Source organism: Garra rufa, chromosome 11, assembly GCF_049309525.1.
Source record: "Garra rufa chromosome 11, GarRuf1.0, whole genome shotgun sequence".
Classification (NCBI taxonomy): Eukaryota; Metazoa; Chordata; class Actinopteri; order Cypriniformes; family Cyprinidae; genus Garra; species Garra rufa.
The window spans coordinates 25,124,226-25,141,749 of NC_133371.1; positions in this window are offsets into that span (position 1 = coordinate 25,124,226).

Here is a 17,524-nt window from a genome sequence, read left to right on the forward strand (position 1 = left end):
AATGTAACAGGTCAGTGGTCTGTATTTAGAGAGGGCATAACTGTTGTTTTCTACAACGTGGCTCAATTGTTCCTTTAGTTCCTCAGTTTAGATACTACTGAGACACACAGTTAAATATTATCATCAGTTCTTTGTATTTGTACAGCATGCACTTTGAATATTACAACGATTTGCTTCCTATGTGTGTTTGATATCATTTTCCTGGTTTTGTTGTTATTCTTCATAACATAACTAATTTTCTTTTGTAAAATGACAATTAAATTCTATCCTGAAAATACTGTACACGTTTGTACTGTATGTGTCATGAAATTCAGGCTGTGCAAATTACAAAGCATGTTATCCATTTATGTTGTTGCTGTAAATTAGAATTTTGAAATGTATTAAATTAAAATGGAAATACTTACAACCAACTAAATACATTCAAACATGCGTTACAAACATTTTCTACTTGAGAAGACAGTAGTTTTGACAAAGTTGGTTATTACTGTCAAGTCTAATTGTTTTGGGCTTAATTTATAACCTAAAATACAGAATTAATTGCATTTGAATTGCATGACTTTCAATATACAAACTTTTCACGTGGTAAAAAACTGCATTAGTCAGCCGAACCAGAGAAGGGGTATGAAGAGAGAAAGAGAATGATTTACATGCAAATTGCTTCTCAGCAAATGAACAGTTCCCGACAACCGAGGATTGACTTTATTCGAAACAGTTTAAACTGTTTTGCAATAGGATCCTATTTTTAATCCATCATATTTATAACACAAAATAGCCATAGAGAAATTCAACACGCTGCATATGGAAGTTTGCACCTGCATGTCATGTAAGTCATCTATTGGCATGTGAAATTTATCCGACAGCCAAAATTTTGATCGATTTTAATTCTGTTTATTTATCATGTTTAAAGCATGAAAAGGGCATCGGCCCTTCATCCGATCTTAGAAAACAACTTTTAAGATAAAATGCACACGCTACATAAAACGAGCATTTCGCAGACTGAGTGCCAGAGTTCAACACATTTCACAGGACTAAGAAGCAAACTTTGTCTTCTTCTGTGTTGAGCAACAGTTTTGGTCCGCATCCAGAGCTGTAAGGAGACAGCCAACACAATGCTTGTCACCCAATAAAACCTCCGCTGGGACCTGACAGCCTTCCAGATGAGACTGGAGCGCTCCCAAATGAATCCATCAGGGAAGATGTCTGGCACTCACACAACCCATTTTTACTTTCTCACTCCGTGAACGGTCCGATCCCTTCACTCTTCTTACATTTCTGGCAGAGTTTCAGTCCCTTGGGCTTTGCTAAACTCTCTCCATCTCACACGCACAAACTGAAAACCAAACGCACGTCAGGAGACTAAGATAAAGGAGTTTACGACTGAAGAAAATGTGAAGGGTGATATAATGCAGAGAACGGCACTGCATCTAAAACCCTCAGTAAAATATGTAAGGTTGGTTCTATAGCTGTAAATACTTGCACCTTTATTGGCTGCTTGATCCATCGGGTTCACAATTTAAATCTGCTTTGCACACATATTACTGTACAGTGTTTCATATAGTCAAAACTATTTGCAAAAACTTTTCTAAGATGTTGCAAACGGCACAACAAATCTGTTTTTCTTTATTTCATTAATTTATTTGACAAAATAGCCTAATGAAACAAAGATGATAATGGTTACTCACTGCCTTAAAAAGGGTACTGGATGGAAAATTCACTTTTACATGGTGTTTGTATATAAATGTCTTAACATTTTGTGTACACAACCACCCTACAATAATAAAAATCCACTCACTCCTATTTTTTATCCCCAAAAAACCTAAACAGTCTCAATTATCAAGCCTTTTGATTTTCTAAACAGCACAATGCTCCGCCCACAACCGCTGACGAACTGTCGCAAATTTGCATATTTCTGCCCTGAGCCAGTTGTTCCCTGTCCGCCATTTTCTCCACGCGCCAGAAACTGTAGACAATTTCTGGTAAGCAATGCAGGTGCTTTGTAGTTAGATGTAAAAGTGAACATAAGAGGCTTAATCTTATCCCAACATCAGAGCCAATGAGGATGTAGTGGATTATTTTTGTTTTTGATGGTAATGCACCACCAAATACACAAAAAAAGAGAAAGGTGGAGTGAGCACATCCGGGGTACACACAAGTTACACTACAACCACTACAGAGACATCAGAGCCAGCGGTAAATTCCAGAAGATGTGGCCGTGGTGACAGCACTCTCGAGCGGATTGATGAGTGCAGAACGCTCCCTGACGATACGGATCTCACACGTCCGAAAACGATGAAGTAAATTTTCAAATAGACGTTATCTTTATTAACAAACTGCATATTTGAAATATAAACAAGTACATTCTTGCCTGAAAACCTCTTAGAACTACATTCCGTGACACAAAAAGAGTAATATTTATAAAATGATACGGGATTCGGGCGTCCGCCATGACACTCGGAAAAAAACGGACCGGTGTTACACCAAATTCTGTGACCATCGTATTTTGTGACCATAGAGGGCGCTGTGTTGTCAGTGTGCAGCAACTACGCAAACAGCATAAAGGGGGAATCTGTACAGCACTTCACAAGCTTAGAAAGGCTGATTATTCACATCACATAAAACTTGTCAGATTTTAAACGCAGTGTGATTGTTTGCCGAATGATCTAATAAGGTTTTTAACAACATCTTAACGATGTTTAATCTCCGACGATGTTTAAATCAATGAACATAGGTCAATGTGTACAAAATATTCATACATGAACTCGCATGGCAACCGTGCACGTAATCGTGAGCGCGCCTAAAAGAGAGACCATCGGATCACGTGTCGCGAATAATCATTTGATTCAGATCTGGACTTTGGAGTGAGTTTGCTGTTCGCTCTCTCTCTCTCTCTCTCTCTCTCTCTCTCTCTCTCTATATGTGTGTGTGTGTGTGTGTGTGTGTAAATTAACAGTAATTATAACAGTAATAATTAATATTGCACCAAAATTCACTCTGGTCATGTCTAATGTCCTCTTTTTCTTACAGTAGAAATCATTTTGATCTGATGTGAACAGCAGCAGACATACAGCAGGGTCACGGAATCTGATAAAGCCTTTTAAAGGCCATCATAATATGTGACCCCCCTCTATTTCACCCAGAATGACTTTAATGTTCTCAAAATTCACTCTGGTCCTGTCTAATGTCCTGAAATTCTTACAGTAGAAATCATTTTGGTCTGATGTGAACAGCAGCAGACATACAGCAGGGTCACAGAATCTGATAAAGCCTTTTAAAGGCCATCATAATATGTGACCCGCCTCTATTTCACCCAGAATGACTGTGATGTTCTCAAAATTCAATCTGGTCATGTCTAATGTCCTGAAATTCATACAGTAAAAATCATTTTCATCTGATGTGAATGGCAGCAGACATACGGCAGGGTCACGGAATCTGATAAAGCCTTTTAAAGGCCATCATAATATGTGACCCCCCTCTATTTCACCCAGAATGACTGTGATGTTCTCAAAATTCAATCTGGTCATGTCTAATGTCCTGAAATTCATACAGTAAAAATCATTTTCATCTGATGTGAATGGCAGCAGACATACAGCAGGGTCACGGAATCTGATAAACCCTTTTAAAGGCCATCATAATATGTGACCCCCCTCTATTTCACCCAGAATTACTTTAATGTTCTCAAAATTCACTCTGGTCCTGTCTAATGTCCTGAAATTCTTACAGTAGAAATCATTTTGGTCTGATGTGAACAGCAGCAGACATACAGCAGGGTCACAGAATCTGATAAAGCCTTTTACAGGCCATCATAATATGTGACCCCCCTCTATTTCACCCAGAATGACTGTGATGTTATCAAAATTCACTCTGGTCCTGTCTATGTCCTCTTTTTCTTACTGTACAAATCATTTTGATCTGATGTGAATGGCAGCAGACATACAGCAGGGTCACGGAATCTGATTAGGGGTTTGTGCTGAATTATGGCCCAGGACAGAGGTGCTTCAAGAGCAGAGTTGGACACCCCTCTGTTACACCAACCATTTTCACGTAACTTGTCAATCTTTCTCATTTGTCACTAAACAGTTTTTGTCTGAGCAGTGTATCCTATTATGATATAAATACAACAGACACATTAATTTATCATGAAATGATTTCATCTTTCTGAAACAATTCTTTCTTTTGTAAAGGATAAAAAAGAACTGATGTAACTTTCCAAATATGTACAAACTAATTCAAATATTTAAACTATTTACAATTATTCACCCTATTTACAGTAGGGGAAGCTTAAATCTGGCAAGCCACACAGCTGTAGAATTTGGTGGGGTCAGGCTCATCAACACACAGCATGTGATACCACCTGGCACACACATCACACTGGATCTGCATCAAAAAAAGAAAAACAATCCAGCAGCATTTCATTTAAAGATACCAAGATTTTGAGATTAATAAAAGTATATATATTTACCCAATTAGATGTCCTTCTCTGCTCCCCCACAGTGTTGCTCTTCCCACAAAAATGGCACAACTCACTAAGGTCATCTGGTCAACATTGAAAACATTTTGACTCATCAACAAATGTATCAATGAGGTAATCATTTAAATATTTTATTATAAATAAGGGATAATTCATGGTTAGCTTTGCAGTAACAATGAATGACATGGGGGCAAAAAGGCCAATTCTATTGAACAAATCAGATTATTTTATGCAAAGTCACCCATTCATTATCTCACTTATGCCATGGTCATTTTCCAAATCTGTCTATAGACATTTTCCAGAAAAAGTCAAATGTTTCAAGAATAAAGTAGAAATTAAACATATCCTATATTGCATGTGCAAATGGCCTGGATTGAGAGCACCAGCAGAAGTTCTGGGTGAAATAGAGGCGGGTCACATACTATGATGGCCTTTAAAAAGGCTTTATCAGATTCCGTGACCCTGCTGTATGTCTGCTGCTGTTCACATCAGACCAAAATGATTTCTACTGGAAGAAAAAAGAGGACATTAGACATGACCAGAGTGAATTTAATTATTACTGTTATAATTACTGTTAATTTACACACACACACACACACACACACACACACACACACACACACACACACACACACATATATATATATATATATATATATATATATATATATATATAGAGAGAGAGAGAGAGAGAGAGAGAGAGAGAGAGAGAGAGAGAGAATTATATAATTTACATGCAAATACTAATATATAAAAAGAAAGAAATACAAAAACAAATAAACTGGTATCTTTGTCGTTCGGCGGCTTCAATGGCAGGTCGTCCGGCACCGGAGAGAAATTCTGGAAATCTCCTAAGAAGCTGTCTATAAAAACTCTTCCATTTTCGGATTCTTCTCCGCTGTTGGTAACGTCCAAATTCCTTTCTCTACCAAAGCTTTATCTAATACATTTATCTAATACATCTCTAGCTATACTCTTGCTAATGCATGTTATAGATAGTTCTATTAATAAATGCTTGCTAATACATATTATAGATACTTCTCTTAATGAATGCTTTTAAAACAACAAGTGTGGTGTTCTTTCTTAATAAACCACTCTAAATAAAGCGAATACAATGCAAGTGTGCCATAGAAAAGGAAAAGACACACTTGCAATAAGACAATTTCAACGTGTCTCTCAACAGTATGCGTGTATTGTGTGTATGTGTAAGCCTGTGAAGTCTGGAACCCAGTCTGCAGCAGGTGTCCTTGGAAGAGGAATGAGGAAATCATTCCTGTTATTCAGGAATTGTGTTTCTTACCGAAACAAGGTTACATTTCTTACAAAAAAAAAGAATGCATTAATTTATGCTGGTAATTAATGCACAGATAATCACAAGTTAATGTATAATTCAACAAGAACTAAACCACTTATTAATGATTACATCAGCAACTAATGAATATTCTATATGATGCATAGATTAAACAATCAATACTTTAAACAATAATTTAATAATAACTTATTTTGTTAGCTTATGGTGTAAATTCATATGTTAATTACCACAGTGGTCAAAGCTATGTACTTTATAATCCAGTTTTCTGCTTTAATTACTCATACGCTAATGGTTTGCAAATGTATCATTATGTTATGACTTTACTTGTTGGGGCACATGACTAACTAATTCTAAATCTACAATTACAAATTACTTAAAAATTAGAGTTCTGATGTTCTGAGTTCTGAGATGACCTCAGAAGCTTGTGCAGAAGCTTGGGAGCGATGGTTCTGTGAACGCTAGACTCTCGCGAGACGGTGCGTGATCTAACATGGCGGCGGCGCGCTGCTAGAAGCAGACAAACTTTTTTGCACACCTTGTTTTTTTTTTTTTTTTTTTCTCTCTCTTCTTCTCTCTTACATCACTTCCCACAAATACAATAAACTGGATTATAATTCGGACCTGGATCACCTAGAAGACTACATAGACGAATACTACAATAGACTCTGCACCATGGGACGCTCACAAAAAGCCAAAAAACCACGCATGGCGGACTCACCAGCTTCATCCAATTCATCTCCTTCACCTACATTGTCTCATCCCCCGTGCTGTCCCGAGGTAAGCGACATACTTACATCCATAGACAATAAACTATCCGGACTGGACGCAAGAGTAGCCCTAATAGAAGTACTGCACAAAGAATTTCAACAACTCCGCCACAGCCTGGAATACAGCCAACAACAAATCGACACGCTCACACAAGAAAACAGTTCGCTGCACAACTCCGTTGCAACCCTCACAACGCAACTATCTAATGTTACCACCCAGCTCGCTTCCATCACCTCCGAAAACAAAACGATGAGAGAAACAATTTTGGACTTACAAGCACGCAGCATGAGGGACAACCTGATTTTCACCGGCATCTCCGAATCACCCACTGACGAACCCGAGAAAGCAGTCAAGGACTTTATGGTTAAACAGCTCAAACTTCCATCGGAAACTGTTAACAACATCACTTTTCACCGTGTTCACCGCCTAGGTCAAAAACTCAATAACGCCACCAGACCCCGCCCAATTATTGCCAAATTCGAACATTTCAAGCAAAAAGAACTGGTTCAACGACAGGGCAGACAGTTAAAGGACACCCATTACGGACTTAACGACCAGTTTCCACAAGAAATCATCCACAGACGTAAACAGCTAATTCCCATCCGCAAACAAATGATAAAAGAAGGAAAAAGAGCAATACTTAACGTGGACAAATTGTACATTGATGGACAGTTATTTAAAGACAAGGCAATTACTCCCTGGCTCTACTAACACCCTTTCCCTCAACAATATCATCCCAGCCATAATATGTTTTCATTAACCTGCATTCATTAAACACCATTGTTTTTTTTTTTTGTTTTTTTTTTACATATAATATATAATTTTTTCCCCTCTGCTTTCTTTTTTTTTTCTCTTTTTTCTTTTCTCATTACATTTATAATATAATGCACCCATGTCTCAATGCACCACACAAGTATGCACATAATTTTTCAAACTCTGTGTTTTTTGGTTTGTTTGTTTTATTACTTGTTTTGTTGTAAATGCTTAGGTCTGTCTAGTGTTATTATGTCTTATTGTTCTGTATTTGATGTTTGCCAAACACACACATGTCAGTATAGAAATATTAACTTAACATGCAACTCAAATTTATAACCTGGAACATCCGTGGCATTAGCTCTCAGACAAAAAAAATTAAAATTCTCAACTATTTGGAAAATTTACAGGCAGATATATGTTTACTACAAGAAACACACCTTTCAGACTCAAAACAAAACACCCTAAGATCAACACAATTCATTCACTCATTTTCAGCAACTTATAATTCAAAACAAAGAGGAGTATGTATTCTGATAAGCAAAAGAATTCAATTTGTTCATAACACAACTGTTTCAGACCCAAAAGGACGTTTTATTATCATAAACATATCAATAAACAATAACCCGGTAACAATTGTCAATGTGTACGGCCCAAACTCAGATGACCCTGCCTTTTTCCACTCTTTAGTTTCCTCAATTTCAAATTTCTCTAACTGTCCGGTAATTATAGGAGGCGATTTTAACACTGTAATTGAACCATCACTCGACAGATCCACAAATAATAAAAGAATCTGGCAATCAACTGGCACAATAATACAGTTCATGAAAGATTTTGGACTTGGTGATGGTTGGAGACTACAACACCCAACTGACAGAGAATACACATTTTACTCGCCGGTTCATCATAGTTACTCACGCATAGATTTTTTCCTAACTAGTAATTCAATCATACCAAATATCTCTGAACACAAAATCCACCCCATCAGCATCAGTGACCATGCTCCGGTAACACTCATATGGAACCCAGCTAATTCACATAAACAAATCAGTAGATGGCGCTTTAACATATCTCTCCTCAAAGACCCAGAGTTTGACAGTTATCTTAAAAGAGAGTGGACATCCTTCCTAGAAATAAACGACTCTCCAAAGTTACCAGCTTCATTAATTTGGGAAACGGGCAAAGCAGTACTAAGAGGTAAAATCATATCATTCTCTGTGCATAAAACGAAAGTAGAAAAACAAGAAGAAATCAGATTAGAAAAGAAAATAAAAGAACTGGAAATTTTACATGCAAAAGACCCAACTGAAGAAATATATAATGAACTAAGAAAACAAAAATTCCGGCTAAATGAAATCATTAATAAAAGAACTCAATTTCTAATTCATAGACTCCGTCAAGAGACCTTCCATCATAGCAACAAATCCAGTAAATATTTGGCCAATCAAATCAAAAGAAACAGAGAAAAAACAACAATTGCAACTATTAAAGACTCAGCAGGGAAGCCTACCAACTCTCCACAAGAAATAAATACAATATTTCGAAACTTCTATGCTAAACTTTATTCATCTGATAATAACACAAGACAAGAGGATATTAATTCATTTCTTAATAATATTGAACTCCCCAAACTTAACACAGAACAAATCAGTGCACTGGACAAACCAATCATAGAAAAAGAACTTCATATCGCCCTAAATCAAATGCCGAACAATAAAGCACCAGGACCCGACGGCTTCCCAGCTGAGTTTTATAAACACTTCTGGTCCATTTTATCCCCATTATTCATCAGAGCAATAACCGAAATTAAAGAGAACTCAAGATTACCAGTACACATGAACACAGCAACTATTTCACTCATCCCCAAACCTAATAAAGATCCAACCCTTCCGTCAAATTACCGTCCTATATCACTTATCAACGTAGACATCAAAATACTCAGCAAAGCTCTGGCACATAGAATTGAAAAAATTATCCCATTTATAATCCACCCAGATCAGACAGGTTTCATCAAAGGTAGGCATGCATCCAATAACACACGCAGACTATATGATTTAATCCATTATTCATCACTACAGCAGAAAGACACCCTCATAGTCACTTTAGATGCAGAAAAAGCTTTCGACAGAGTCAACTGGAACTTTCTTTTCACCACACTACAAAAATTTGGCTTTGGGGAGTCGTTTATTAACTGGATTAAGATTTTATACACAACACCTTCAGCCACAGTCAACACCAATGGACTAACATCACAAAGCTTCACACTGCACAGGGGGACTAGGCAGGGATGTCCACTCTCTCCATCTTTATTTACCATCTTCTTTGAACCCTTAGCAGCAGCCATCCGCCAGAATCCACTCATCAAAGGAATTCACACACCCCAAACCCAACATAAGATTAGTTTATATGCCGATGATATCTTACTCTTTTTACAAAATCCTCAGTCATCTCTACAAGAAATAACTAAAACCATTGATTCATACTCTAAAATTTCTGATTATGCAATAAACTGGAATAAATCTTTAATCCTTCCACTACATCAATCTAAATGGGATGTGGCAGCCCAGGTATCACCCATTCCTGTATGCACAGGTCACATCACTTACTTAGGCGTTAGGGTTTCCTCCAGGCTGTCAGAGCTGAATGGACTCAATTTCACTCCTTTATTAAAAACAGTAGAAGATGACCTCAATCGCTGGCACAACTTACCAATCTCAATCCAGGGAAGAATATCAATAATCAAAATGACAGTACTCCCTAAAATAAACTACCTATTTTCAATGATCCCAACACAGCCTACTCTCAATTGGTTCAAATCTCTAGACTCCATCATCAACCGATTCTACTGGAAAAATAAACCACCAAGGATAAAATTAAGCACTTTACAAAAACCCAAATCTTTAGGAGGCTTAGAAGCACCACATTTTTACCATTACTCGCTAGCAAACCAACTCCAATACATATATAAATGGACTCACCCCACTCAGGCAGACACCATTTGGCTAGATATAGAACAATCACTTTACAAAAACATACACATATCAGACATTCCATTTCTTAGTCAGTCCATTAAACATCACTCATGCTTCAAAGCCTTGACAATAGCTTCAGCTCTGACGGCCTGGTGGAAATATTATCAAATCACAAACTCCAATCTGGCTCCATCTAACTTCACCCCACTCTGAAATAACCCTGACTTCACAAGTAACAAAAAAATACTAAATTTTCATAAATGGGCAGATAAGGGTATCACACATATTAATCACATTTTTCAGTCAAACAAACTGGTTCCATTTTCCTACCTAGTCCAGAAGTACGGTATTGGGAGCAATCAATTCTTGACTTATTTGCAACTCAAATCAGCTGTCTTATCTAAAATCAATAACAGAACCATCAATCTTCACCTTCCTTCCGCAGTAGCAGATTTAGTTAATATATCGTCCCCCAAGAAATTACTTTCTAAATTATACAAAATGATAACCAATTCAAATAAAACCTTAAGTTTACCAATAACCAAATGGGAAAAAGACCTTTCTATTGCTCCTGATACCGACTTCTGGACTCAAATTTGTAATAATATTTATTCCATGACTAAAAACGCCAACCTTCAGCTCATACAGTACAAGACCCTTCATAGAACACACTACACTGGGGAAAGGCTGTTTAAAATGGGATTCACATCAGAAACTTGCGTGCACTGCTCACAAAATAGCCCGGACACATATATCCACGCCACATGGCACTGCCCACCCATTAAACAATTCTGGGAAGATGTCACTGAATCCCTATCCCACCTTCTGGGTTGTCACATCCCATTATCCCCTTCACTCTGTCTACTGGGCGATCTATCAACACTTAATCAGGAAATAACAAACAAAAGGATACTCCTCATAGCTCTAGCCATTGCCAAGAAAACTATCTTCTTGAACTGGAAATCCCGAAACACCATTCACATAACACACTGGAAAAATTTGCTTACAGAATACATCTCCCTAGAATATTTTTCATCTCCATATACATCAGAATCGCAACATCCAACATCAGACCTCAGTCAACTCTTACAAATCTGACACACTTATCTTTAAGTATTCACAAAATATTATTCATATTTATATAAGGTATTAGTAACATGAGTGTTTTCATTATTATTATTTTTATTATTATTAATATTAATAATATTATTATTATTATTATTATTATTATTATTATTGTTGTTGTTTTCATTTATTGTATCACTATATCAGAGAAACATTGAAAAGTAATAAATTGATGGGATGATGTTTTGTATGGACGGTAACAGTTTTCTGAAGATTACATCATTAAATATACATAATTAAAAATTTATAAATATAAATAAATTAAAACTGCACCCAACAAATACCACCCATGTTTTTAATGCACCACATATTGATTTTAATGCACCGCACTCTTCTTTTAATGCACCACTTGAATTCAAACTTACATACATCATATGATGTCTACAATGTTGCCTTGAATGGAGAGGAGGAGGAAAAAAAAAAAAACAAACAAAAAAAACATGCACACTGACACAGAAGCTCGGATAGGTGTGGTATGTGTTGGGTATGGTTCATTAGTATATTTTCCTGCATACATATATTTAGATAACTACTATTGTGATTATATCATTATTATTATCATCATTATTATTATTATTATTATTAATAGTAATAGTACTGTTGCCTTCATCACAAAACATCGTCACAAAATATCATTGTTACAACTCAAACTTTACTATTGTTATTAATACTACTATTATTATTATTATTATTATTTATTTATTTATTTATTTATTTATTTATTTTTATTATTATTATTTATTATTATTATTATTATTATTTTATTATTATAATTATTGATATTACTGTTACCATCATCACAACATCATACTGTAATCACCATCCTTGGGATTATTGCTGTTATTATTATTATGATTACTGTTATTATTGATATTACTGTTACTGTCATCACAAAATATTAACCGTATCATCACTACCTTTGGTGTTATAGTTGTTACTCCGATTTATGGCCATTTCTATTATTTTTGAACATGCTAATACTACCTATACTGCTACTACTACTTATACATTATTATTATTCAGATTGTCTTGTTCTCATTTCTCATTTATTATCATTGTTGTTGTTTTTTTGTTGTTTTTTGTTGTTAGTATAGTATTTTGTTTGTTTTTGTTTTTTGTTGGTATTGTTTCTGTTGTTGTTGTTTCTGTTTCTGCATTTACCATGTATGTTTTTGCACTCCAAAAAAAAAAAAAAATTAGAGTTCTGTGCCTCATAACACAATGATATCAGCAAATAATTAGCTAATGATTATAAAGCAGCTTAACGTTGAAATGCATGGCTTAAACCCATTGTGGTAATTAACACATGAATTTACAATATTAGTTAATAAAATAAGTAATTAGGGAGTTAATACATTATGACACATTTAACTAATATCCATTTATTGATTACTTAATCTATGAATCGTAGTTATATATTACTTCATGATTATTTCTGCATTAGTTATGCATGAATTAATGCATATTAGTGCACCTGTATTTTAAAGTGTTACCAAGTCATCTGTATACTGTAATGAGTAGTCATGAGTTAAATAAAAATACTTACTCTGCAAATCATTATAATAATAGCATTTAAGGAAAATTACTTCAGTTCACACCACAGGAACCTGGAAAGTTTCTTTGGCATTAAGGAAATGGAATGTTCTAGTCACAGGAACATGTGGAAAATTTGCCATTCATTTTCTGCTGAATTCTTCAGTGAAATCTCATGAAAGTTGACACAGACACAGTCTTGAGTATTCTGAAGAAGTATGAATAGAAATGATCCTGTTAACTATGAAGAAATTTGAATCATAAATGTGAAGAGTTGATCAGTATTATAATGCACAGTGACTGAATTTACCATCCATTTTCTGCTGAATTCTTCAGTGAAATCTCATGAAAGTTGACACAGACACAGTATTGGGTATTCTGAAGAAGTATGAATAGAAATTATCCTGTTAACTATGAAGAAATTTGAATCAAAAATGTGAAGAACTCATAAGTGCTATAATGTATGTGTCACACCCTCTGCACGTTCCCTCAGCCCCAATCACCACGATCCTCCACCAACCAGCCAATCACCACCACAGCACACCCGTGAACCATCACCAGAATACTAATCACCGTCACCTGCACCGGCAATCACCACACCCTTTATATACCTACCTCTGCCACTCACTCATCGGCTGGTATCAAAGTTGCATGGATGTTTCTCTGTGGATCTTCTCCCCCTCCTGTTGTCTCTCCTGTGCTCCTCGTGGATTCTTCCGATGTTCTCCTGTGCTCCTCGTGGATTGCTCTGATGTTCTCCTGTGATACACGTTAATCGTGTTAAAGGGAAGTGACTATTGCTAACGCTATGATCCTTATGAACTTGAACTCACCTGTTGTGTTTGTTTGAAGATTTGACCACAGAGACCTTATTTCACCCGATTGCACGTGTGTTGTACTGTGCACGTTTGTTAATAAATACCTTGAAAGATACTCACCTTCTCCCTTTGTGTGTGGTCGTGACAGGATACCAGCCCATAAAATATTAACTCACCGCTTCACTCATGGAGGCGAGTGCCGCTATCACCGAAGACACCCCCGATCCATTTGCGGATATGGTAAACGTCCTTCGTCAATCTCTACCTGCTGCTCCAACGACGATTTCCAACACGCCCCTCTCTCGCCCCATGAGTTATTCCGGAGACCCGGGTGGTTGCAATGGTTTCCTCCTGCAAAGTTCCCTCTATATTGAAGCCAACGCACACCAGTTTCCTAACGAAATTTCTAAAATATCTTTTATGATTTCCCTCCTCACTGGACAGGCACTCCAATGGGCAGACGCACTCTGGAATTCACGGAGCGACGCTTTAATCTCCTATAATGCTTTCGTTGCCCACTTCAAGGACGTGTTTGGAGCTGCGCTCACTCCCCTTTCGGTGCACGACGAGCTGATCACTCTGAATCAAGGTGCGTCCAATATCCATGAATACACCCTGCGCTTCCGCTCCCTAGCGGCCACCAGTGGTTGGAACCAAGTAGCTCTCCTAGCAGCCTACCGTAAGGGGCTTAAACCCCAGATCCGCAAGCATATGGTTATTTACGATGACAACGTACCGCTGGAAACCTTTATTAAGAAGGCAGTAGGCATTTCTCAACATCTCTCAGCGTGTCCTTCTACAAAGTCTGTACCCAGCTTCCCTCCACTCCGAACACCGTCACCCCAACGAGACGCGGAGGAGCCTATGATTACTGACTCCTATCGCCTGGATCCTGCGGAGAGGAAACGACGAATTAATAATCATCTGTGCCTATATTGTGGAGAAGCCTCTCACTTCATCAGTGCCTGTCCAGTCCGCCCGCCTCGTCCAATGGTGAGTACCGTATCTATTACTCCGGCCATGTCTCTCTTACCCCATATTACCGCTAAACTAATAGTAAACTCTCGTACTCTCCCCATCTATGTGCTCGTGGATTCCGGAGCGGCTGGCAATTTTGTTTCATCACACTTCATTGCTAAACATCGAATTCCCACCGTTCAAAATGAGGTCACATACCACATAACCACAATCCAAAACTCACCATTGGGCGATGGTAAGATATCTCGCCGGACCAGAAAAGTGACCCTCGTCTCCCAACACAACCACCGGGAACATCTGACCCTCCTAGTACTCCCGCGAGCCAACGTGGATGTCATCCTGGGCAGACCATGGCTCATTAAGCACCAACCCCGCATAGATTGGAGCACAGGAGAGGTCCTGGAGTGGGGCGCAATGTGTGAGGACCACGGCTACCATCCTTCCTCGTCAGATGCAAAGTCTCCATACCGTCCTATCCCTCTGCACGCCACCACCATAGAGAGCCCTGCCACTCAATCCGCCACCACCATTCCCCCCGTCTATCAGTCTTTCACCGATGTCTTCAGCAAGGAACGGGCCACACAACTACCACCGCACCGGCCCTGGGACTGTAGTATCGACCTGCTGCCAGGCGCCAAACTACCCCACGGGAAGATCTACCCCCTCTCACGTCCTGAGCAGGAAGCCATGGAGAATTACATCCAGGAGGCTCTCCAACAGGGGTTCATCAGACCTTCCACGTCCCCAGCAGCATCCAGTTTCTTCTTCGTCCCCAAGAAGGATGGTGGGCTCAGACCTTGCATTGACTACCGGGTGCTCAACGACGCCACGGTGAAATTCGCCTATCCACTTCCTCTAGTGCCAGCTGCCTTGGAGGAACTACGGGAAGCCCGCGTCTTCACCAAACTCGACCTCCGCAGTGCATACAACCTGATCCGTATCCGAGAAGGAGATGAGTGGAAGACCGCCTTCATCACCCCCACCGGTCACTATGAATATCAGGTGATGCCCTATGGCCTGGCTAACAGTCCTTCCGTATTTCAGAATTTCATGAACGAAATCTTCCGCGACTACCTCCATCGATTCGTAATCATCTACATTGACGATATCCTCATTTACTCACGTAACCTAAAGGAACATCAAGACCACGTCCGTCAGGTTCTCCAACGCCTCCGTGAGTACCAACTCTATCTAAAATTAGAAAAATGTGAATTCCATCAGCCCACCATCTCCTTTCTCGGATACGTGATCACTGCGGAGGGAGTTCACATGGAAGCCGGCAAGGTGGACGCAGTGGCCAAGTGGGCGGAGCCCAGGACGGTGAAGGAGCTTCAGCGTTTCTTAGGCTTCGCTAACTTCTACCGACGCTTTATAAAGAACTATAGCCTCCTATCGGCTCCACTCACTTCCCCCTTAAAGGGAGGTCGCCGGGTACTACAGTGGACTCCAGAGGCTCAGCAAGCCTTCGACCGTCTAAAACTAATGTTCACCACCGCTCCCATCCTCAAGCACCCCGACCCTTCAAGGCCCTTCGTGGTGGAGGTAGATGCGGCGGACGTGGGCGTAGGAGCCGTGCTGTCCCAGTGGTCTGATGAACCCCGATCCCTCCACCCGTGTGCGTACTATTCCAAAAAACTTACCCCAGCTGAGCAGAATTATGGAATTGGAGACCGCGAACTGCTGGCCATAAAGCTCGCCCTCGAAGAGTGGCGGCACTGGTTGGAAGGAGCCCAGTTCCCCTTCACCGTAATAACCGACCACAAGAACCTCCAGTACATTCAGAACGCCAAGAGACTAAATGCCCGCCAAGCTCGCTGGTCATTATTCTTTGCCCGATTCAATTTCCACATTACTTACCAACCCGGCCACAAAAACACCAAAGCAGACGCCCTATCACGTATGCACTCACCTGAACCTACCTCTGACGATCCTGATCCAATTCTACCCCCATCTGTCTTTCTCGCACCCATACTATGGCAGCTGGATGAAGATATACGGGCCGCCACCTTCGAGGAACCTGCACCACCGGAGCTTCCCCCGGGTCGTGTCTATGTCCCAAGCCGTCTCAGACCCCTTCTGCTGAATAGTACGCACACGTCCCCCGGCTCAGGACATCCTGGCAGCAGGCGAACCCTCTCGCTCCTCCAGCAGAAATATTGGTGGCCCAACATGAGCAGGGAAGTGGAACGGTACGTCCAAGGATGTTCGGTCTGCGCCGTCAACACAACCCCACGCCGCTTACCCGAAGGTAAATTACAACCGTTACCTATTCCCCGCCGACCCTGGACACACTTGGGCATTGACTTCGCCACAGACCTGCCCCCCTCTCAGGGTTACACCACAATTTTAGTGGTAGTCGATCGATTCTCGAAAGCTTGCAAATTAATACCTCTCAAAGGTCTCCCCACAGCACTAGAAACCGCAGAGGCACTATTCCACAATGTATTCCGGAACTTCGGACTCCCAGAAGACATCGTGTCCGATCGGGGACCCCAATTCATTTCCAGGGTCTGGCGGGCCTTCTTCCAACTTCTGGGTACCACAGTCAGCCTGTCATCCGGATATCACCCTCAAACGAACGGGCAGACCGAACGGAAAATACAGGAAATCTCCCGCTACCTTCGGACGTACTGTTCCCAACATCAAAACACCTGGAGCCAGTATCTACCGTGGGCTGAGTATGCGCAAAATTCCCTCCGTCAAACCTCTACTGGTCTAACCCCATTCCAATGCATTCTAGGCTATCAACCAGCTCTGTTTCCATGGACTGGAGAGTCCTCCGAGGTGCCCGCGGTAG